This window comes from Phyllostomus discolor, chromosome 8 (genome assembly GCF_004126475.2).
Source record: "Phyllostomus discolor isolate MPI-MPIP mPhyDis1 chromosome 8, mPhyDis1.pri.v3, whole genome shotgun sequence".
NCBI classification, from domain to species: domain Eukaryota; kingdom Metazoa; phylum Chordata; class Mammalia; order Chiroptera; family Phyllostomidae; genus Phyllostomus; species Phyllostomus discolor.
In genome coordinates this window covers 109,786,225-109,808,386 of record NC_040910.2, presented here as the reverse complement: position 1 = coordinate 109,808,386, position 22,162 = coordinate 109,786,225, and the positions used below count along the sequence as shown (strand labels likewise).

Below are 22,162 nucleotides of genomic sequence, written 5' to 3'. Positions count from 1 at the left end.
TGTCGCAGGGGTTCCGTACGGAGAAGAGAGACAGAACGAGATTAAGAACCTATCTGAAGAAATAATGGCTGAAAAGTTCCCCAACCTGGTGAAGGAAACATCACACAAGTCCAGGAAGCACAGAGAGTCCCAAACAAGATGAACCCAAAGAGGCCCACACCAAGACACAGCACAATGAAAATGATGAAGATTACAGACAATGCAAAAGAGGAAAGCAGTTAGTCACCTACAAGGGCGCTCCCATAAGACTGTCAGCTGATTTCTCAATGGAAACTTTGCAGGCTAGAAGGGATTGGCATGAAATATTCAAAGTGATGAAGATCAAGGACCTATAACCAACATCATTCTACCCAACAAAACTATCATTTAGACTCAAAGGACAGATGAAGAGCTACTGGCAAGCAAAAGCTAAAAAAGTTCACCCCCACCACACCAGGATTACAAGATATGTTCAAGGATCTTTCTTAAAAAGAAGAATAAAGAGAATAAAACAAATGAATGATATAATGGCAATAAAAACATATCTATCGATGACTACTTGAAATGCAAATGGATTAAGTGCTCTAATCAAGAGACATAAGGCCCTGGCTGGGTACCTTAGTTGGTTAGAGCATCATCCCATGCACCAAGAGGTTGCAGGTTCGATCCCTGGTCAGGGTGCATACCTTGGTTGTGAGTTCGATCCCCGGTCAGGGTGTGTATGGGAAGTAGCCAGTCAGTGTTTCTCTTACATTGGGGTTTCTTCTCTCTTTCTCTTTACACATCAATAAAAACATATCCTTGGGTGAAGTTTTTTTATTTTAAATATATTTTATTGATTATGCTATTACAGTTGTCCCATTACCCCCTTCACTCCCCTCCACCCTGCACACCCTCTCCCACCCACATTCCCCCCTTTAGTTCGTGTCCATGTGTTATAAATTCTTTAGCTTCTACATTTCCCATGCTATTCTTGCCCTCCCCCTGTCTACTTTCTATCCACTATCTATGCTACTTATTCTCCGTACCTTTTGGGTGAAGTTTCAAAAAAGGCTGAATGAATAAGAAAACAAGAACTTACCTATGCTGTCTATAAGAGACTCTCTTCAGATCAAAAGACCCACAGAGACTGAAAGTAAAGGGGGTGGAAAAAGGTATTTCATGAAAATGGAAACTAAAATAATCACCTAGGGAAGAAATATTTATACCAGACAAGACAGCCTTTGAAACAAAGGCTGTAACACAGATGGCATGATACCATATAGAGACAGCCCTAAAGATTGCACAAAAAAAAACACCAGAGCTAACGAATGCATTCAGTAAAGTAGCAGGGATACAAAATAAATATCCAGAAATCAGCTGTGGTTTTACACACCAATAATGAACTGCCAGAGAGGGAAATTAAGACAACAATTCTATTTACAATTGCATCAAAAAAAAAAAAAAACGGCTAGGGATACACTTAACTAAGGGTGTAAAAGACCTGTATTTAGGTAATTATAAGACACTGAAGGAGAAAAAGAAACTGAGGGAGAAAAAAACAAGTGGAAGTATATGCTGTGTTCGTGGATAGGAAGAATTAACATCATTAAAATGTCTGTACCACGCAAGTCAATCTATAGATTCCATGCAATGTCTATCAAGATACCAATGGTGTTGTCACAGAACTAGAACAAATATTCCAGAAATGTAGATAGAACCACAAAAGACCCTGAATAGCAGCAGCAGCCTTGAGAAAGAACAAAGTTGGAGGAATCACATTACCTGATGTCAAACTGTACTTACAAGGCCGTAGTAATCAGTGGCACTGGCTTAAACACAGACACACGGATCAATGGAACCGAAGAGAAATAAGTCTGACAGAAAGAGACAAATGCCACGCGATTTCACTTGTACGTGGGATCTAACGAACAAAACAAACAAACAAAATTGAAACACATAAATTCATAAATCCAGAGAACAGACCGATGTTTGCCAGAAGGGAGGGACTCGGGGGACTGGGTGAAAAGGTGAAGGGATTAAGAAGCACAAATCGGCAGTCACAAAATAGTCTTGGGAAGGTCAAGTTCAGCCCAGGGAATACAATCAACGATACCATAATAATTTTATATGTGCCCGGTGGGTATGAGAAATACCCGAGGAACACCTTGTACATTATATAAATGTATAATCACTGGATTGTACACCTGAAACTAATATAATATTGCATGTCAGCTGTAATTGAAAAGTAAACAACTTTTAATAGAACACAATTCCACCCACTTCCGTGGGCTGTGGGGAGGGTTGGCAGGAATGATGTAGGCAGCACCCCTAATCCTGGCCCTGGCCCAGAGCAGGGGGTCCCCTCCTTCCCTTCACCGCTTCCTGGGCTGCAGGGAAAGGGTGCGGCCAGAGCAGACCTGGAGAAGGTAGACGTGTGGAAAGGTCAAGGGGAGAATTTAGGTGAATGCTGGGCAGATTCAATAACCCCACAGATAGCCCGTCCCCGGGTCTGGCCGGCTTTCGTGCAGCCCCAGTTGGTCTCACAGACCTGCCTCCCACAGGGCTCTGTGGTGCTGTGAGGTCCCTACGCCGACCGCCTGCACGTATGTCAGGCTGGGGTGCATGCAGCCACCGCTCACCCTGCGTCCCTGTCCCTCACCCCTCACGCTGGGCATGCGCTGTGCTGCATACCTTGTACACCTAGCAGCTCCCACACGGCAGGTACAATCCTCTGACACCGTGCACGCTGCCCAGCGAGAGGAGCAGGGAGGTGTGTCCTTTGCTGAAAGACGCCGGCAGGTACCCAAGAGACTGTACATGCAAACCAGGCTGGCCCTGGTTCTGGGCGCTCTCGCCCTGCCCTGGCCTGGGGAAGAGGAGGCTGCCAGAGTGAAAGAAGTGGGAGAGCCCTCTCCCTAAGGCTGCAGCTCCAGGAGCGGAAACCCCGACCTGTCTGACCCATCTGACCCATGTGCTCCCTAAGTGACACTCCGGGGTGGGGGCGGGGGCATTGTCTGGGGAGAGTGCTGTTTGGACACAGAATGGAAGAAAGGTCAGAATGTGTACCACCACCACCTCTTCCTGTCCCCCACCTTCTCCGCTCCTCCCTCTCCCCACAGGAGCATCAGGGAATCCAGTCCCCCCGCCCCTGCACCCCCAACAGGACCCTGGCTCCTCCTCCCAACAGCTTGGCCCGAGAATGTCCCACCACTTCCCAGTCCTCCTGTCATCTTCCGTCTTCAATGAATTGCATGTGTCCCTGAGAGAAATTCAAAGGCCAAAGAGAGAGAGAGCCGACTTCTCAATCAATAACCCCTTAAGCGAGTGTCTCAGGGATGCTTTCCTGACAAACTTGCCAGCCTCGTTTGCTGCCTGATTTCACATGAGAGCAGCGTCACCGGTGCAGAGCCGATCCATGGTCATCGCCGAGTGCCCACGAGGGCTCGACGCCGAGCATGGCACCTACCGACACGGCGGCAGGGCCCCCTCGCAGCCATTGGGGGGGCCCCCTCCCGCCTCCTCACTTTACAGAAACAGAAACCGCGTCTCAGAGAAATGAAGGGGTTTGCCTCTAGTCCCCAAACAAGCAAGCGACGGAGGCAAACGCGGAGAAAGCTCATTAAAAGACATGTTGCCTTTGCCATCGAGACATGAATGAGGCATCAGAGGTCTGTCGGCCAGACTCCTGACGTAGAAGCGAAGGAACCTACGTCTCTCTCATTTAAGCCAAGGACCTTTGCTGCAGACGTAGCTGAGGCTCAGAGGATCCTGAGGAAGGCTGGAGGATCGGGCAAGGATGTGGGCGGGCCCCGACCACACGGACAGGTGGGTGCCCCTCTCTCGGGGGCCCTGCCTCCGGAAGCAGGGGCTCCCTCCATCTCGGAGGCCTCCTGTCGAGCTCCAGGGGTTGCCTCACATGGCCATGCCCGCTCACGTGTCATCTTTGTGACAGGGTCACAGGCCTGCAGAATGTTGTCCCACCAGCTGGTGGCTGGTGAGGAAGACGTGCCCTCCAAACAGGTTGCCGCCAGAAGGGCGACACGGAGGAGGGAGCCACCCACAGGGGCACAGGGGTGGGAGACACACATACGTCACAGGGGGCTTCACAGGACAGAGGATGCTCAGGGGAAGGGGCAGCAGCCTGCTATCAGCTTGCTGGGCGGGACCGCCTGCGTTCTGGGGAAGCTGAGTTGAGCCTGCCCTTGCTCCTCCCAGCACCCCGCTGTGTAGATGAGGAGGAGGCTGAGGTTTCTCACCTGAGACCTCACCGCTATGAGCGGCACAGTCCGGGTGCAGTCCGGGCCCAGCTGACCCCTGACCCTGAGCCCTCAACCGCTCTGCCGGCGAACAGCGCCTCTCGGACCGAGCGCCACACGTGCCAAGGCGCTCTCACACCCATCCTCTCGGTCCACGCCCTTGGCCGCCCTGCCCAGGAGGCGGGGCTGGTGAACGGACCTCGCTCACTTCCCAGCCAAGCACACGGGACTCAGAGATGGTAAGTGACCCACCCAAGGTCCCAGAGCCCTTAACAGAAGGGCCAGTCCTGCTGACCCCTCGCTCAGCTCCCTCCTTGCTACGTGGGCGTGGTGGGCCCTGAGTGCCCGGCCAGGGGGAGGGGCCAGAGTCCGATCGAGAGAGAACAAGGGAGAGTTATTCCCAGCCATTCCCAGACTCTCGCCTGAAATTCCCAGCAGGCCACCCACCCCCTCGGCCCACGCAAGCACCAGAGAGCCGTCCAGGGCCCGGCACCCGGATGTCCTGGGGCCGGGACACAATTAAACACAAACGAGGAATCGTCACCCAACCAATGAGCAACAGGCACACGCAGTGGAGCATATGTGACACCCCCTGCCGCCCACAGCCCCTGCCCCATCCCCTCTCCCGGCTGCGCCCTGGCTCTGTGCTCACACGCAGATCTATATGCTGGCCTTTGCATCTGTATTCGTGGCTCCAGGTGGGGAAGAGCCCCGGGCGCAGGCGGCGAGAAGGCAGCCGCTGGAGACGCTTCGCTCATGCGAATGTCCCCAGTGAGGGAGGGAGGTCGGCTGAAGGGCAAGGGGGCCGGGGTGCGCTGGAGGGGGGAAGACGGGGCCTGAATGGCTGATTATGGGGACTGCGGGGCTGGCGCTTGGTTCTCCGTCTCACGGGGGGAAGAAGCATCGGCCCCCCTGTTGTCCCCCCCACCCCGCCCGAGGCCTTGCACCACTCACCGCATCAGCCACAGAGAAACACGGAGGCAAGGCAGACCAAGGGACCGTCCCCGGTCAGCAGGAGGCAGGGACAGAGCAGGCAGGAGCCCCGGGCACCCCAGTGGCCAGCCTGCAGAGCCACACTGGTCTCGGGTCCCCTCCTGGGGTCTCGGTTTCCTCATTCCAGGCTAAGCGTGTGTGCCAGCCACGCCCACCTGGCTGGGCCCAAGGGTGAAGGTTAATGTGAGCTGTGGCTAGTACTGACCTCACACTCCTTGAGCTGAGCCCTGTGTGTTGCTCTTGCACCAGTCTTACGAGACTGGTGTCACTCATGGAGAACCAGAGGTCACAATGACGTTAAATTTCATGACCCGACAGCGGGTCCTCGGGGCGCACCTGGGCTGGCCCCAGGCTCCAGGTGGGATGCACGGATGTTCCAGACAGCTGACCAGACCTCGGGGCAGAGGGTCAGCGGTAGGCAAGCCTCTCTGTGGCCCCAAGGATGAAGGAGAGCCATCTAGATAAGAGATGCAGGAAGAGTGTCCCAGAACGAGGGAACAGTGTATGCAAAGGCCCTGAGGAGGTAAGGGCTTGGTGTCTGGGGCTCGTGTGGGGGGGTCCTGTGTAGGGAGAGGGGACCGCTGGAGGGGCGGCCGAGTCAGAGGCAGGCCCAGACCAGGTAAGGCCTTGTAGGCTCTATGGGAAGTTCCAGAATTTTCTCCTAAGTGCGATAGGAGGCTGCTGCCAAAGGTCACCCGGATCAGTCAGACGCCCGAGACGGGTCCCTGCCGAGGTCCCCCCTCACCCCACGCTACTCCCCCCGTGGGAGTGACAGGGACCAGTCACCTGCTTGGAAAGTCTTCCCATGGCTGCTGAGTGGGGCAGAGGGAGGACCCTGTGGCTTCCTCGGCGGGGGACTCTCCTGCTGCCCACGGGGGCTGCACAGAGCTGGGCCAGTGTCCACCTGGGTGGGCTTCGCGTTCCCAGTTACCCGGGGTGGGGACAGCGAAGGAGGAAAGCAATCCCTTCAGTGTGTCCTCCTGGGCCCCCGTAAGGACTGACCCGGGTTTGAGAGGCACATCCTCCAACCCCCAGGGATCTGTCTGCGGGCAGGGAGGCCAGAGGAAGACCTGAGCCCTGCACGCTTGATCTTGCAGTGGGACGGGGTCCGGGAGGTTTCCCAGTCTCTCCAGGCCTCCCAGCCCAGGCCCCGCCTCCTCCCAGCCCTGAGACCCAGAGCAGCTTCTGACCCTCCCTGTGGCCTTGTTCCCCGGCCTGGAAAACGAACCTCGCCTCCGGCAGGGTGGCCTGCTGAGACCGGCCTGAGACCTGCACGCAGTAGGTGCTCCATTCGTGCACTGCAATCTGCTCCCGGGCCACTCCTCCCACCAATCAGTGTCCGCCCCGTATCTCCCATCGTCCCGCAGCTTGGCCGCACCAGAAGTTTCAAATCCCTTGTTCAAAATAAACGTCAGCAAAAGCCGGACGGGGAGACGGGGAGGGAAAAAGAGAAGAAGGGAGGAAGGATGAGTTTCTACCACCTGAGGTTGGACTTCTAATTCTGCTGGTGGCCAGGGGTGGCTCTGTCACCAGGTTCTCTTGCAAATCAAAGGCCCCGAAGTGTCCAGCTGCAAAGACAGCGCTGGGCTCTCGGAGGGTGGGGAGCCAGGAAGGAGGTCTCCCTCTCCTCTGGGGTCCTTGGACGGCCCCTGGCAGGCCCGGCTGTGCCCAGGGCAGACTGGAGGGCCTTGGACTGGAGTGGGGGAGGGGAGGCAAGCGTGGCCATCACCAGCTGCCAGCTAGAGCAGGGCAGGGAGCCTGCCACCAGCACTGGCCATGCCGTCCGGCCTGAGTTCTCATCCTGGGGTTCCAGCCCATCATACGCATTCTTAAGGCTCCACAGCTTTACCTGTTAAACGGGTTGATGACAGCCACCTGGCAGGCCCTGTGTGTGGGACGCAGTAGGTGCTCTTTGCGGGGAGCTTCTGTCTGCAGGCACAGAGGAGACTGACCGGAAGGGGCTCAGGGCTTCCAGCTTCCTGGGAGCGTCTTCCCAGGGACTCGGTGTCCAGTGGCCCATCTGGGCTTTCACGCCGTCATTCCTTCCTCTCTCTCTCTCCGTTCTGACCCTAACAACCCTTGCCAACATCCCCGTCGTCTTCCTCCCAAGCCGTCTCCGCCCCTCCCCGCAGGCCTCGCTGCCCCCACCCCGCTGCAGGCCGGCCAGGGCACGCGGCTGCAGGTTCATTCCCCGGCAGCCCGGATCTGCTTGTATCTACCCCGCACAGCAGGCGCGGCAGCACTGCCCGCGGCCAACAGCGCCCCTTGGCGGCGGCAGCCGGCCGCACTCCTGGTGCCCGGGCCTTGTGGAGCGCCGGAGAAGCACCCGCGTGAAGCTGGCGCGCACCGGCAGTGGCCGACACCCTCGCTCCGCCCCCCTCATTGGGCAGCACTGCCGTTCCCAATGCTCAGCCTGCGGCGCTGGCCTTTGCTCGTGTCGCCCCCTCCACCTCGAGGGCCCGTCACCTCCGGTGTCCAGCTTGCTTTCTTCTCCCAGAATCCCACCAGCCAGAACATCCTCTCCTTCCCACCGTGCAAAATGGGGGCTCTGTCCTAGTGCTCAGCACAGGCTGCTTACAACAAACAGGGTTATTTGCATCGCCAGTACTTTTCTAAGCCTGCCCTTGGCTTTGCACATGGACCAGGGTTGAGCTCGTGCGCTCTGCCCGAGGCTCCGGTAAGAGAACACCCGGGAACTCGGTGAGCATGAGCAGGGGCCACCGCCGCAGGGTGTTTCCGGGACCGGTGCCTCACGTGAGCTGAGCGGGGTGTGGCCGTGCTGAGGGGCAGAAGGGGGAGAGCCCATGTGCACCCCGGTCCCTGGTCCCCAGAACGCACGGGGCTCCCCGTGCCCAGGCCAGCACGACGCAGACCCCCCACTCTACACCCATAAATCTTCCCGTTCTTCAGCCCTACGATTGCTACAAATCATTCAACAAATACTGAAACAGAATTTCAGCTGTGCTCTGCCAGCCTCCGTCCTGCTGAGCAGATCAAAACACTTCCAGCGACCGAATAATAACGTGATGAGTGATGGCCACGTGCTCTTCCCTTCACGGAGCGTTCTTCGCCATCACGGCCTCGGAGAGTCCCCGCAGCCTGGTGCGCGTCTGCGGGTTGCGGAGGCCGGGGGGCGGGGCTTGACGGGGGCGTGGCCTGTCAGGGGGCGTGGCCTTGTCAGAGGCGGGGCTGGCTTCTCTGGTCTCCGCCCCCAGGCCCGGGGAGGCAGGAACTGTGGCAAGAAGGCTCTGACCCTCAGGCGCTGCGGCTGGCAGGGCATCCGGCTGGAAGCGGAGCTCTTCCAAGCCTGTGGGGCTGCGCCTCCTTCTCCTGTGAGATGAGAAACTGGAATGTTCCATGTGGGTGAAGTTAACAGGAGTATACACATCGCAGTTCCCCTCGGCGCTCGGGTTGGAACCGTTCCCCCAGGAGGCCTCCTCTGGAGGCCTCCCTAACCCCAGGCTCCGGTCTGACCCCGTGGTTCCCGTTGTTGGCAGCGGGCACACGGGCCTGTTGGCACGTCTGGCTCCTGTGGCGACCTTTGACCCTTAAGGACAGGGACAGGGTCTCATTCGCCTCTGCATCCCAGAGTGTGGCACAGTAGCCGGCACACCTTAGACATTTACCAGACCCCCCCCCCCCCGAGCATATCGTGGATGCATGAGTGAGTGAGTGAGTGAGTGACTGTGTGAGTGAGTGAGTGGAGAATAGCCCAGGACACAGATGAGCTCCATGCACAGAAGTCAGGCCCACCGCACGGGTGTCTGGGAAGGAGTGGGGGGCAGGAAACGCCCTGGAGAAGCGGTGTGGGACCCTGACTCCCCCTCCCCCTTCAGCCCGGCAGTTTTCCAAAGGGTGGATGGGGAGTCTTCTAGCCGGTACAGGGAACCCCTCTGCCTGTGGTGGGGTCTGCAGAAGGGGACCCAGCCCTCGGCCCTGGGTGCCGCCCGAGTCCCAAGAAGAGACGAGAAAGCCAGCTTCCGCTGCCGCCGCACCTGCCGGGGACCTGGGCTCCTCTGCACCCTCCCCAGGGCCGCCACGCCCACTCCCAGCTTCCTGGGCTGGAGGTCCCCAGGGTGATTTCTCCCCTCAAGTCCATGCAGCTGCGGGAACCTGGGAAGTGACCGAGGGGGCGTGGCCATCCCCAAGGGGGCGTGGCCATCTCACCCCCTGGAAACCCATCAGGGACTCGGAAAAGTTCAGACGCCCGGCATTCCTTCTTGGCTGTGGCCAGTAGCCAACAGGGAACGAGCTCATTAATATTCATGCTAATAATCCCCTACATTTGCTTCACACGCTCCCGCTTACAAAGCACTTTCAGATCCATCCGCTCCTCTGATCCCCACCATCGGCCGGGAGGTCAGCCGAACAGCGAACCTCATCCCGTTTGGCCGAGGAGAGGATGGAGGCCCTGGGACAGAAGCGGTCTGCCCAAGGTCGCGCACGGCAGCTGGCCTGGAGACGGCTCAGCCCAGGGCCAGGCGGCCAGCCCCAGCCCCCAGCCTGCTCCTTGTCTCGCTGCAGCCAGCCCCTCCCTCAGCTGCCTGGTCCATGCCATTGCCAGCATCACCTCCTCCTGGTTCAGGTGATCCGTTCTCAGCCATTCAAAACACAGGCTTGAAGTACGTTAAAAAGGCTGGCTCTCGCCGCCATCTGCTAAAGGAGGGAAAATGACCTGCCAGCCACTTGCCGAGTGACCTTGGACTAGACATTTCCCCTCCGGGCCTCCATTACCTGTGTGTCAGGTGGGAGGGCCAGCCTCTCGGCCCTGCCCCTCTGAGGCCCCAGACTGCTGCAACCTGAAGGACCCCCCTGCCCCCGCTCCTCCTCGCACTGGCATCTGGAGAGGGAGGGACAGCCACCAGCCACCCATCAGGAGCCTAAGACCGCCAGCGGGTGGAGCTCTGAAGCGACAGAGGAGTCCCGGAACCCTCCCGAGAAAGGCACTATCTACAGCTAACTGAAATCGCTACACTGCAGCAACTCCGTGACAAGTGCTGCCCGTGCCCACATTCCCAGCACCCCTCCAGACAGATGGCAACTCTCTTCCTGCTTTGCGGGAGGCACTTGAAACATTAAACCATCTTTCGATGGGAAACTTGAAGCCCATAGAAGTTACTTGACTCGCCCAGGGTCACACAGCAAACGGCAGAGCCAAGTTCAAAACCCCGATCTGACTTCTCGGGCCCAGGGGCTCAGTGACCCCGCAGGCGGAGTGGAGGGTGCACGTGGAACCCGGCCTTCCTGTGCTCCGTGCCTCCATCCGCCTCACCGCTCCTCTCCCATCTCCCCCCCTCGCTTCCCCGGGGAGCCACAGCCCCGGGCAGGGCCTCCTCCGAGGCACCGGCTCTCCCTGTCATCTCAGCCCGGGCTGAGATTTATGGATCTCACTTCAAGGATTTTTCTTTAATAATAACATTTATAATCATTTTAGAAATTAAGCACCGAGGATGCAAGGAATTTTAATTAAAATAATCCGCAGTTGATAATTATAGGACTCTGTTAGCTGGAACCATCTTTCTTCAATCTGTCACGCTCCCCCGGGGAAGGCAGGAGGTGGCCGGGAGCAGGCGGGCAAGCCCAGGTCCCCGTGTGGGAGGCGGAGTGACCCGGGGTCTCTGTCAGAGGCTGTCTGCTGGGCCGGCGGGCTCGGGGGATGAGCAGGCTGGCCCCGGCTTTGGGACCGGGCCAGGCAGGGCCGGTTCCCCAAGGGAGGACAGCCCCTCTGGAGCCCTGCCCACCTGCCACACAGACGCCCACCGGTTTCCCTGTGGGTGCAGAGGGGCGAGGCCAAGACACAGGGGGGTACGTGAAGCCTGTGCAGTGAGATGCAGACCCTTCCCTCAGCCCCATGCTCCCCAGGGATCCCTCCCCCCCGCCCCCATAGAGGCACTGCCCTGCCCTCTGTGGTCAGGAGAGGGCAGCGAAGGCCACCAAATGCAGACCTGAAGAATGGGCTCTAGGGTGGGACATACAGGACAGGGGAGGAGCCCCACCCAGGGAGGCGGGGCATCCACACCTCAAGGCAACCCCACACTGTGCCGACCACTGAGGCTCCATTGGCTCAGCCCTGGGCCCCGGCACAGCCCACAGGAGAGGGGGAGACCGGGAGAGCGACACACGCCTCTCCCTTCGGAGCAAGTGTCCCTGCACGCCCGACAGAGCAGCCGTGCCAGACGCCACAGAAAATGGTTTACACCTGAGGTGAGGCCGCAGTGGGGAGGGCACGAGCATCAGGGAGGGCTTCCCGGAGGAGGGGGAGCCCGGGCAGGGCTGTGAAGGATGAACAGGAGCCCCCAGCGCTGCAATGACCACAGCTGCCGGGGTGTCTGGACTGTTGGCAGCTGTGCGCCAGGCGCTGCGCAGGGGGCCATGACAGCAGCTCCTCCAAACTTCACAGCAAGCACGAAAGAGAGGCACCTTTCTTCATGCCCCTATTGTTTCCTAGATAAAGACAGGGCCTGGGCCAGGTCATGTCATAAATAAGAGGCAGGGGTAGGCCTTGAACCCCAAACCACCGAGGCCGCCCCTGCGCTTACCCGGCAGGCCGTGGGTCCTCCAGGGTGACGTGCAGCTGGAGAGGGTGTCTCTCCCACGGAGGGCTCCGGGATTCAGAGTGGGCGGCAGCAGCTCGAAGGACAGTGGACAGGGGTGACGGGTGGGCGTTCTGCTGCCAGACCACTTAACCGAGTGGCTCTCCTCTTTGGGCCTCAGTTTCCCCATCAGCACATCTCCCCTGGGGCCCTCTCGAGAGACACCTCTGGCTCCGGGCAGGTGTGTGTTGGGCCGGGGGTGGGGGAGGTGCAGTGGGGGGCGGGGGAGTGTCTTCAGCTCCCTGGGCCCCATGATGCTGCGGTTCAAGCTCTGGGCAGAGTGCCCCTCCCCTCCCCCCACACACTCAGCCGTAAGTGGGAGAAGAGGGCGCACACAATGCTCCCCTCCCCACCCCAGAGCCCCACCCTAAGCTCCCTTAGAGAAAAAGTGTGATGGGGAAGGGACCTTGACAGTGGCCTTGAAGTGGCCTCCCCTGGCTCCGTTAATGCCTCTGTTTCCTCTTGCTGGAGGTGAGGGCATGGACCGGCCGGCTGGGGAAGTGTTTAGACGCCTTCCCACAGGAAGGGACGGCTGCCCTGGCAGCCAAGGCCAGACGGGTCCCTCCGCAGGGTGTCTCTGTGGCCCAGGTGTGGCTCAGGCCCTCCCAGCCCAGGCAGCTTTCCTCCCCACGCCCACGGAAGCGCCCCCAGCAGTGGACAGGGACCAGAAGAGGATTATGCACACTCACTCATGGATATAATTGGTTCTCAGCTGGAGGAGCTGTGTGTGGGGGGGGAGGGTGGTGGCGGGGAGACTCCACAGTGAGTTTCATGGAAGGTCCAGGCTCACACACTGGCCACAAGGCGGTGGCCAGGGTGTGGCTGGGGGGGTGGGGAGTGCAGCCGCTCCAGGGCGTGACCCTGGGGTCTCCCTCCCATCCCAATAGTATATCTCAGGCGGTGTCCAGCCTCAGGTTGGCACCTGCGCCATGCCCTCCGGAGGGCAGATGCTGCCTGGAATCACGGTGAATACACTTGGCCTCTGGGAGCAGCTCTGCCCGCCTGGCGGTCTGGGGAGGGCGTGCTAGTTGTACGGAGCTCCAGGCCGCGGGCAAGGGCGGAGGGAGTGAAAGCCCGCCCTTCTAAACTCTGCCCAGCAAAGCACGTCTTCCACGCCCCGTCCTTAAGCTCTTGGGGTGGGGAGTGTCCTCGGTCTCCGTCCCCTCCCCTGCAGAGACCACTGGAGGTCAAGGTGGTTTTAGCGACAGAGTCGTCTTGCAGCTCAACATAGTGGAGCAACCCACACCTCGTTTCCTGAACTCTGTAACTACGGGCACCCTAACAAGGGGAGGGGGGGCCAGCAGAAATATAAGGGAGGCGTAAAACATTTAAACAAAGAGAAGTGTGTAAAAAGTAAAGCAAATAGACACCAAATACGAGATTCAGGATGAGGAGTGCCTCTGGTGGAGGAAGACGGGGGCGGGGGGACGGGATGGGCAGGAGGCGGCCACACGATTAAGTAGCGGCCATTGTCAAGGGCTTGGCTTTCATGTCGGGTGGTGGATTTGAGGCCACATATTCCATTGTTAACACGAATGACTGGATGAATGAATGGAAAACCGGAACAAACATGATCATGAGGACAGAGTGTAATAAAGACCATCATTATTCAAACTATGTGTACCTGAGCTTCAAAAATTGGGGGAAGATACCAAAGGGACAGATGAATGCTAAGATTGGACGTACCACCCGTTTCCCGGGCACCTGGACCCCCGACCCTTCCTGGCTTTCCCAAGCAGAGTCTTCGGACCCAGAGCACACAGAACATTTTCACGGGACAGGCCTGGGTTCGAGGAGCTTGTGGATGACAGGGACGGACCCAGAGCCCAGGCGTGACTTCCAGTGTAAGCTTTCCTGGGCCACCATGCCGGTGTCCTGCCTCGTCACCCGGGGCTGGGAGAAGTGCGGCTGTGTGAGCTGTGGGAAGGCCACTCCCAGGAGCCGCCGGGGAAAGGACCCGGGGCCGATGGCTGGCTGGTGAGAAAGCCTCAGACGCAGCCTCAGGCAGCCTCGTGGTAACAAGGCTCATGGAAAAGAGTTTTGGGAGGGAAGATAGAATGGACTCTTGGCTCCGCATGTCCAGCTGTGGCAGCCAGGCCCGGTCCCTGGCCTTCTCTGGGTCTTAGGCTCCCGCGGTGCAAAATGAGATTGTTGTTACTCACCCTCCCGCCTCCTGGAGCCACGCTGAGAATCCAACGACTGGTGCCGTTCAACTCCCCTGCTCTTCTGGAGTGTGGACTCCAGTCCGGGACTCGTGGCCACGGTTGTGCTTCCGGATCCCCTGGGTTGAGGGAGGAGGGGAACACGTCAGTTCCCAGGCCTCGTTCCAGACCAGCTGGGTCTGAGGACGCATGTTTCACAGCTCCTGGGTGATTCCAATGTGCAGCCGGGAAGACACAAGAACATAAGCCATTATAACACGTCCATCCTCGCGCTGGGATGGGAGCTGCAGGGAGGCACCTGGGCAGGTGCCCAGGTCGGGTTTTGGTGGTGGTGGTGGTGAGGGGAGGGTCCGGGAAGACTTTCAGGAAGAAATGGCGGATGAGCACATGCCACGTGGAGCAGAGCGGGAAGAACAGAAGGCTGTTCTTTTGGAGGGAGTTCAGAGGGCGAGGAGGGATCCATGAGGTCAGGCTGGAAGAGGCAGCCCAGGGGGGCCAGATCCCCCTGCTCTGGAAGGGAGTTTGCACAGACCCCGGAGGCCATGGGGAGTGTCAGGTTTTAAGCCAGGGAATGACTCAAGCAGATGCCTGCGGCCTGCCTGGGGGATTCATGGGGTTCACCTGGGTGTCAAAGAGTTCCCAGCAGGTCGGGGTCCAAACCTCCTCCACGGCAGGGCGGAAACTCTTCCCGGGGCCGCCGGGTGCTCCCAGTTGAATCTGAATTCCATGATGCATCAGCCAGAGGCCTCCCGGGCCGGCAGAGTCCCCGGCACCAATCGGCCGCTGAGGCGGGGTCGATGGCAACTGGGCTGATCCGGCCTCTCTTTGGCTGCTTGAGGGGCTTATTGACGGGAGAGCCCCAGGGGGCTGGGACGTGCGGCAGAAACCCACGTCTCATCCAAACGTGGGGGGATGATGAGGAGGAAAAACGTGGCGCCAGGGAGGGACCCCTCCCGGGCCCCTGACACCTCACCCGGCCGCACATTTATTCTGGACGCCTACCCCCAGCCCCCCCCCCCGTCAAGCTGGCTGTGTGGCCTTCACACCGTTCGTCTCACCGCTGCTCCTCAGCCCCGCTCCGGGTTCCAGCCCCGAGGAAACGCCTTCATCCCCTCTCCTCTGCCTCGGGAGACGCCGTTCTCCCTGTCGAGGACGGCATTCCCTACCCCAGTGTCCCCAGTGGGACCCCCTCCTCTGCCAGTTCGAATATCCACTTCTCCTTAGGAGCCTTCCCCGGCCCGGCCTCACCCCCAGAGCAGGATCAGGTCACCTCCTGTCCATCCGCAGCAACCGGTACTTGCCCGCATGTGTAACCCTCACACTCTTCACAACCAGTCACTGCCTGTCTCCCCCCAGGGCGTAAGCTCCTGGAGGACAGCAGCCTTGTGGCTCACCCGTGTGTCCCCAGCACAGCACCTAGCACAGGGCAGGTGCTCAGTGCAGGGTCTGAAATGAACGCTGAGTGAATGAATGGATGAATGAATGAACAAACAAACACTTGAAAATGTCCTGAAAGCTTCCTTCTTGGACCCTCACCCAGCACAGCGCCTTGAGCAAAGACAGTAGTAGTGGCTAATCAAACCGGGGCGACCCAGGTTCAGATCCAGGCCTCGACGTATTGGAACTGGAAGGAAGCTTAGGCATCACTGTCATCAAGTTCAAGTTCCAACATCACGGTCACAGGTCCAGGGAGAGGATCTGGCTCACCCAGAGCTCACAAAAGCAGGTGGCAAGCCCAGGCCCCTTCAGGAGGTGCTTTAAAAGGACCTGGCAATGTGGGTGGGGGCTTCAAAGCCCTCCCACCACCTCCAGTCATTGCTGTCCCTCATGCTGACTTCCTGTGAGAGCCTTTGTCTCTTCAGGGGGCGTGGCTGAGCAGGCATCCATCACCGGGGCCACGGAAGACCAAAGTTCTTTCTTACCCCGACTCGCCGTGTGACGGAAGGACACGTTTTTCTCCACCTGCAGGCCTCAGTTTCCCAGCGAATGAAGTGGAGGGAAAGGTCCTCTGCCTTTTCTCTCCAGCCCTGGGAAAGGTACCACCTGCAGAAGCTCAAACCATCTGATACCCGAGAAAGGGCCAGAGAACTCCCGGCCAGGAAGTCGAGCTGGGGACGTAGCCTGTCTTCGTTTGTTAACTTTGTTTTTGTAACAGTGTAGCTATTTGAAGGCCCTGGGGACCAGGCCTGTCAGCCAGGGGATTTTTAAAAAGTTTTTACTTTCTCAGCCCTGGCTGGTGTAGCTCAGTGGATTGAGCAAGGGCTGTGAACCAAAGTGTCACAGGTTCGATTCCCAGTCAGGGCACATGCCTGGGTTGCAGGCCACGGCCCCTAGCAACTGAACATTAATGTTTCTGTCTCTCTTTCTCCCTCCCTTCCCTCTCTACAAATAAATAAATAAGATCCTAAAAAAAGAAAATAATTAAAAAAATTTTTACTTTCTCAAAATTTTGTTTTATAAGGGGGGGAGGGAGAGAGGGAAAGAAACATCTATGTGAGAGAGAATGATGGTCGCCTCTCAAACACACCCCCACCAGGGACCAAACCCGCATCCCAGGCATGTGCCCTGATGGGGAATTGAGCCCACGACCTTTCAGTTTGCGGGACGACACCCAGCTGAGCCACAGCGGCCGGGGCGGCTAACTTTTCATTGCAATACGACACACTTACCGAAAAATGCGGTTATCCTGAGAGCGCAGCCCAACACAATGTTCAAAACCGGAACCATCTGCGTAACTAATATCAAAAAGCAGAGCCCTCCTCGTCCCCGAAATCGCCCCCCTGCCTCTCCCGCTCACGGCCGCCTGAGTCCCTCACGCTGACTTCAAACACCGTGGATTACTTCTGCTGTGTTCTGCACTTTATGTCCATGGCGTCCTCCAATGGTTAGTCCGCTTTGGTGCTGGTTTCTCTCTACAACACTGTGCTTCCGAGACCCATCCGTGACGCTGCGTGTGACTCCACGGGGCCCTGGCCCACTGTTCCCTGGGGCTCCACGGTGTGGACGCACCGTGATGTATTTACCCGTTCTGCTGCCGATGGGTGTCTGCGTGGTCTCCAGTTGCAGCTATTAAAGACAGTGTTAAACGAGCGTGGTTTTTTTTTTTTAAGATTTTATTTATTTACTTTTAGAGAGGAGAAGGGAAGGAGAAAGAGAGGGAGGGAAACATCAGTGTGTGGTTGTCTCTCACATGCCCCCTACTGGGACGTGGCCTGCAACCCAGGCATGTGCCCTGAGTGGGAATCGAACCAGCGACCCTTTGGTTTGCAGGCCAGCGCCCCATCCACTGAGGCACACCAGCCAGGGCAAAATAGCCTGCTTTTAATATTTAAAAAAATCATTTTAGAAAACAGATGCTTCAAAGTAACCTGGAAGAAAACAATTACGCACCCATTTGATTATTTAATGCATATCTGTTAAGCACCTATTGTGTCCTGGAATGATGGTTCTCCTCCCTCTCCTGACCTTGGCCTTTACAGACCAGGTGTCATCCCACCTCTTGTAGAAAGCCCTTTGCGACTGCCCCCAACTCACAGTGACATCCACACCCCCACAAAGCTCCGAGACAGGTCTCCCGAGGACACCCAGAAGACACCAAGCCGACCCAGCCTTGCTCCTGTTCCGTCTCTGAGCTCACCCTCCAGTGGGTGCCCCGGGGGAGCAGGCTCTCTGGATCTCGTGTTTCTCTGCCCTTCACGATACGACACACAGCACGATACAACACACAGCGCGAGGCGTGTTGCTAAACTCACCAAATAGGAATTCCATTGAACCACCTCTCAGCTATGGGCTGGTATAGTGCAAATACGTGAAGTCGCTTACTCTCTGCCCCACATCCTGGAGGATAAGATTTTTGCAAAGCATGAAAAAAAATGTATGCAGAGCGAGGGCAAAACCCATGGACCGCAGTGGGTGGGGCGATGCGTTGTGTGAAACTGGAAAGCCACAGTGAGTAGATTCTGGAGCAGGAGCTGCGATGGCTTATCTTCCCTTCTCTTTCCACGCATGGGTGCGGAGAATCGGAAGTGGTTTGGTAGATACAGAAGTTTCGGAGGGCGGGCAGACTTCCGCGCCCTGGGCAGGCATCCTGGACAGATGCCCCCTGCTGGCCGCTCTCAGGAAGTGCGGCCGCGTCTTGCGGGGCGGTAAGGCCCCCGCGTCTCTCCGGAGTTTCAGAGCACTTCGCTGTCGACTTCCACTTCTCCACTAATCTCTAAATCCTACCCAGTGAGGCTGAAAACACAAAGTCTTTAAACCCGGAGGGACCTGGGATTCGAATTCCAACACTATCAACTCGCTCAAGTAACTGGGGAGAAATGACGTTATCTCTCTGAACCTGCGTTTCTTTTACTTACCAATAGGTGACTATACCACTTTTTTTTGTTTGTTTCAGATATGTTTTTAGGGTCTAAACTTTGCACTCGGCTCTCTTTTGTGGTTCTTTTTTGGCTGAGATGAGCTCCAGCTTTGCATTTATTGTGACCGGTCTTTCTTTACCTCCTTGGGCGGAGTTCTAGGAGCTGCTTTCAAACCTCCACTAATCGCAGACTCGGGGCCGTTTTATGGGCAACCTCTTCGAACTTTTCCCGATGGGTCACATGGCCCTGTTTCTCTCCACGCCAATAATTTCAGATTGCATCCTGAATACTGTGCACCATCCATGGCAGAGACTTTGGATCCTTCATGTTGCTGTAAAGAGCATTGGGTTTGTGTGTTTTTAAGTGAGCAGGTCGCTCGATCGAGAGCCCCCCTCCCGCCCCCCCCCGCAAAGCCGTCATTCCTTTAGTGAATCGCTAGTGAAATTCCCACCCGGCGTCTTTAGGTCCGGCTGGCACTGTGTCCTCTCTCCGACCCACGCACTGTTTCAGGGGCCCACCAGGCATGGGGGGCAGAGTCTCTACCCAGATCCAGGGGCCCCCCCTCTCTGGTTCATGCTTTCTGAGTTTCCCTCCTTTCTTTTCCAGCTGCCACGGTCCTGCCGTCTCCCCCCTCATTCTTCACACCGGAGCGGCTGTGGGCGTCTCTCCGTCTCTCCGGGTGTCAGCCCCATGGCACACAAGGCCTCGGCTTGTCCTTGGGCCAAACCTGTAAACACCGAGAAGTTCGCCAAGGGCTCTTCTTTCCCGCCAAGTGTCCCAGACCCTGGAGTCTGCCTGCCTTGAGCCCCTCTCCTTCTGATAACTGTTTTGTTTTTTTAAAATATTTTGCTCCTGCTTGTTAGTTGTGTCTGCACGCTGGTCTGCCGAGAGCCACTCGGGTGGGACCAGAGGCAGATGGTCCTTGAGACCCGTCTGCGGCGAGGTGTGGGGGCTGCAGGAGAGGCCGTCTGTGAAGTCCTCAGAGTGGGTGCCCCGTGGCTGCGGCCCCCGGCAGTGTGGTGCCCGAGCCTCAGTGTTGCGCCTGAAGTTGCCGTTCTGCAAATACGCAGTGCTTTGTTCTTCCTGAAGCCCTCTCACCGACCCTCACAACCTCGGAGGGGTCTTCGGGGAAGGTGTTACTCCCCCTCTTTATAGGTGAGAAAACTGAGGTCCAGAGGAATTATAGGACCAGCCCCAGGCCACACAGTTAATCAGTGGCCAAGGCTGGGCCAGCCCCCATGTTTGCTGATGGCTCCCTCCCCCAACAGCAGTCGGCGGTGAGAATGAGCCAACAGCCTGCGGGGTCCAACTCAGACAGGCGGGGGCAGGGCCTCACGTCCACCCCACCCCAGTGCCCTTTTCAGAGGACTTGGGGACACGTATGGGATTCTGGGACCAGCCTCAGCCCTGGGGACGGTAGAGTCAAGCACTGACGGGGCCACGCGGACACCCCTCCCCCACTCCAACACAGCGAGGGGACCGAGTGTCCGGGTTGAGCCCCCTCGAGAGGAAGCCCGGCTGGACCACCGTCCAAAGACCCTCGCCGCCCCGCTTCCCAGCTGTGCGCCCGGGGCCATATTCCTCCGCCTCCCTGAACCTCAGTTTTCAGTTTTCGTATCTTAAAAATGATAATAATGATGATAATGGTGGGAACAGTCAATAAATAATAAGGTTATTATAAAGCTTAAATGTGATTATGTACGTTAAGTACTTCACACAATGTCAGGCAGATGGTGAGTACTCAATAAATAATCGCTAATAATAAAAAGGCAAATGTTACCTGTGGGTGCGTTTCCCCGCAGGCGCTCCGAGCGGGCTGCCTGGTGCGACGGGGACGCAGGCTGCGCTCCCGTGCCCACGGCTGTCCGCGACCTGCCTCGTGACCTATGACCCGTGACCCCCGGAAACTCGTCCCCACCCCCGGGCCTCAGTGCCTTGTCTGAGACGTGAAGGGGTTGGGCCGGATCGTCCTCTGGGCTCCATATTCTGTGGCTGAGCAGACTCCAGCCCCTCTGGACAAGGCAGGGGACGCAGGGCGGAGGGAGGACCGGCAAGTTCAGGCCCTGCCCGGGGACCGGGGGGACGGGAAGGCGTCCAGACTGTGCTGAGCCCAGGAAATGTGGCCGGGGCGGAGGGGGCGGGGTGTGCAGGAAAGCCCGGGAGGAGGGATAGCTTTCCTGTTCGGAAGAAGAGAGGGCACCACCAGAAAAAAAAAAAAAAAACCCAAACCCCACACACACAGAGCAAATGCCAGCCAGGCTGAGGGAGCCGGAGGCCGCAGAGTGGGAGCTAGGGTTTCAGCCACAGATCAGACCGGCTCTGGCCTCCGTGCAAAGCCCCTCCCTTGCCTTTTCTCAGGAGGGAAACAAGCTTCAGTTCCATCCCGAGGTGAGCTCATTCCTGGGCCTGGCCCAGCGACGCCGTGCCCAGCACATCCCTTCCCTGCTCGGTCCGCTCCCCTCACCCCTCCAGCTGGAAGCAGTCGGGCTGCAGGTCGAACGCCAGCTTTGCTGCTCCGTGACCTTGGACAAGCCTCCCGGTCCGCCTGAGCGCGTGCAACAAAATAACACGGGCGGGGCGGGGCTTCACCGAGAAACATTTATTTCTCACGGTCCTGAGGGCTGGGAAGTGCAAGATGAAGGTGCTCGCAGAGCCCCCCGTCTGGCGGGACCCTCCTCCTGGCTGGCTGGCTGGCTGGCTGGCTGGCTGGCTGGCGGCCGTTTTCTCCGTGCGCCCCCTGGTGGTGGGGGCACAGAGTGCAGGGCCACGGGCTGTGGGTGTCTCCTTATCAGGGCACGGATCTCTTCCCAGGGATCCACCCTCACGACCTAATTACCTCCTGAAGGCCCCGCCTCCTCATACCATCCCTTGTTGGGGGGGGAGGGTGCATGGTAGGATTTCAACGTAGGAATGTGTGGGGGACGCAGACATTTCGTCCATAACAAGAAGTTACTCTGCACCTCAGTCTCCACATCTGTGGATGATGAAGATCCAACTACCATGAAACTTCAACGAAGCCATGTATTTCGGAGTGCCTGAGCTGGGCGTGCCACACGTGTGGCCCGTAGCTGACCCCCTCCCCCTGCCCCTCCTCCCTCCCAGCCCGTCCGGGCTCCACGGGGTGTTGCGGGTAGAAGCCTGAGGCTCTCTCTGGTGGCACTGGCTGAGGACCTCATGCATTTCTTCCTTTATTCAAAAAGCCGTGAATGGGCACCTGCTCTGGTGAAAATGTCTGCCTAGACCAGACATTTTCAGAGGTAAACATGCCCACAAAGGACCTGGGTCTCGTTGGAACGCAGGATGAGGGGCAGGCAGCTGGCGGACAGGCTGGAGCACCAGGAACTGAAGGTCTATGTGGGCGGGGACTCGGGTGCATGGAGCCGTCCGGGTCCGTGCATCTCTGTTGGGTACCAGGTGTGTGAGAGAGGCAGGGAATGCTCAGGTACTGCAGCCGGAGTTCCCTGAGGGCTGGAGAGCATCGCCCATGTGCATCATGGGAAACTCCGGACCAGCCACGGGGCCCAGCCAGGGGGTCGCTCAGAGGTTGAGGGCAGTGAGCAGGAGGAGGACAACCCAGGGTGGGGGGAGACAGGGCATCAGGCCCAGCTGCCCTCCTCACCTGCAGCTCGGGCCTGAGGGGCACATCCGTATCAGGCATGAAGAGGGGTCTACGGAGAAGCAGGCAGACTCGGGTTCAAGCCCTACCTCCACACGCCACCTCTGAGACAGGTGTCTGGAGTCACCTGTCTGAGCCCCATCCCCCTCCCGGGCCTCCTGGGAAAGGAACGCCTGGTCCGCCCACTCCCAGGACGGCTGCTGCGGTGCAGACCTCGAGCCTT

The 22,162-nt window shown here is 58.2% G+C and overlaps 1 long non-coding RNA gene across 1 annotated transcript; it reads right to left on the bottom strand.

The window, feature by feature from the left end:
• Positions 1–1,898: 1,898 nt before the first annotated feature.
• LOC118502323 lies at positions 1,899–19,795 on the bottom strand. The gene is made up of 4 exons (XR_004905033.1): positions 19,785–19,795; positions 17,317–17,321; positions 11,523–11,527; positions 1,899–2,030 (listed from the first exon to the last, which is right to left on the bottom strand). It is a non-coding gene; the product is annotated as an uncharacterized LOC118502323 (long non-coding RNA).
• Between the last annotated feature and the right edge of the window lie 2,367 nt (positions 19,796–22,162).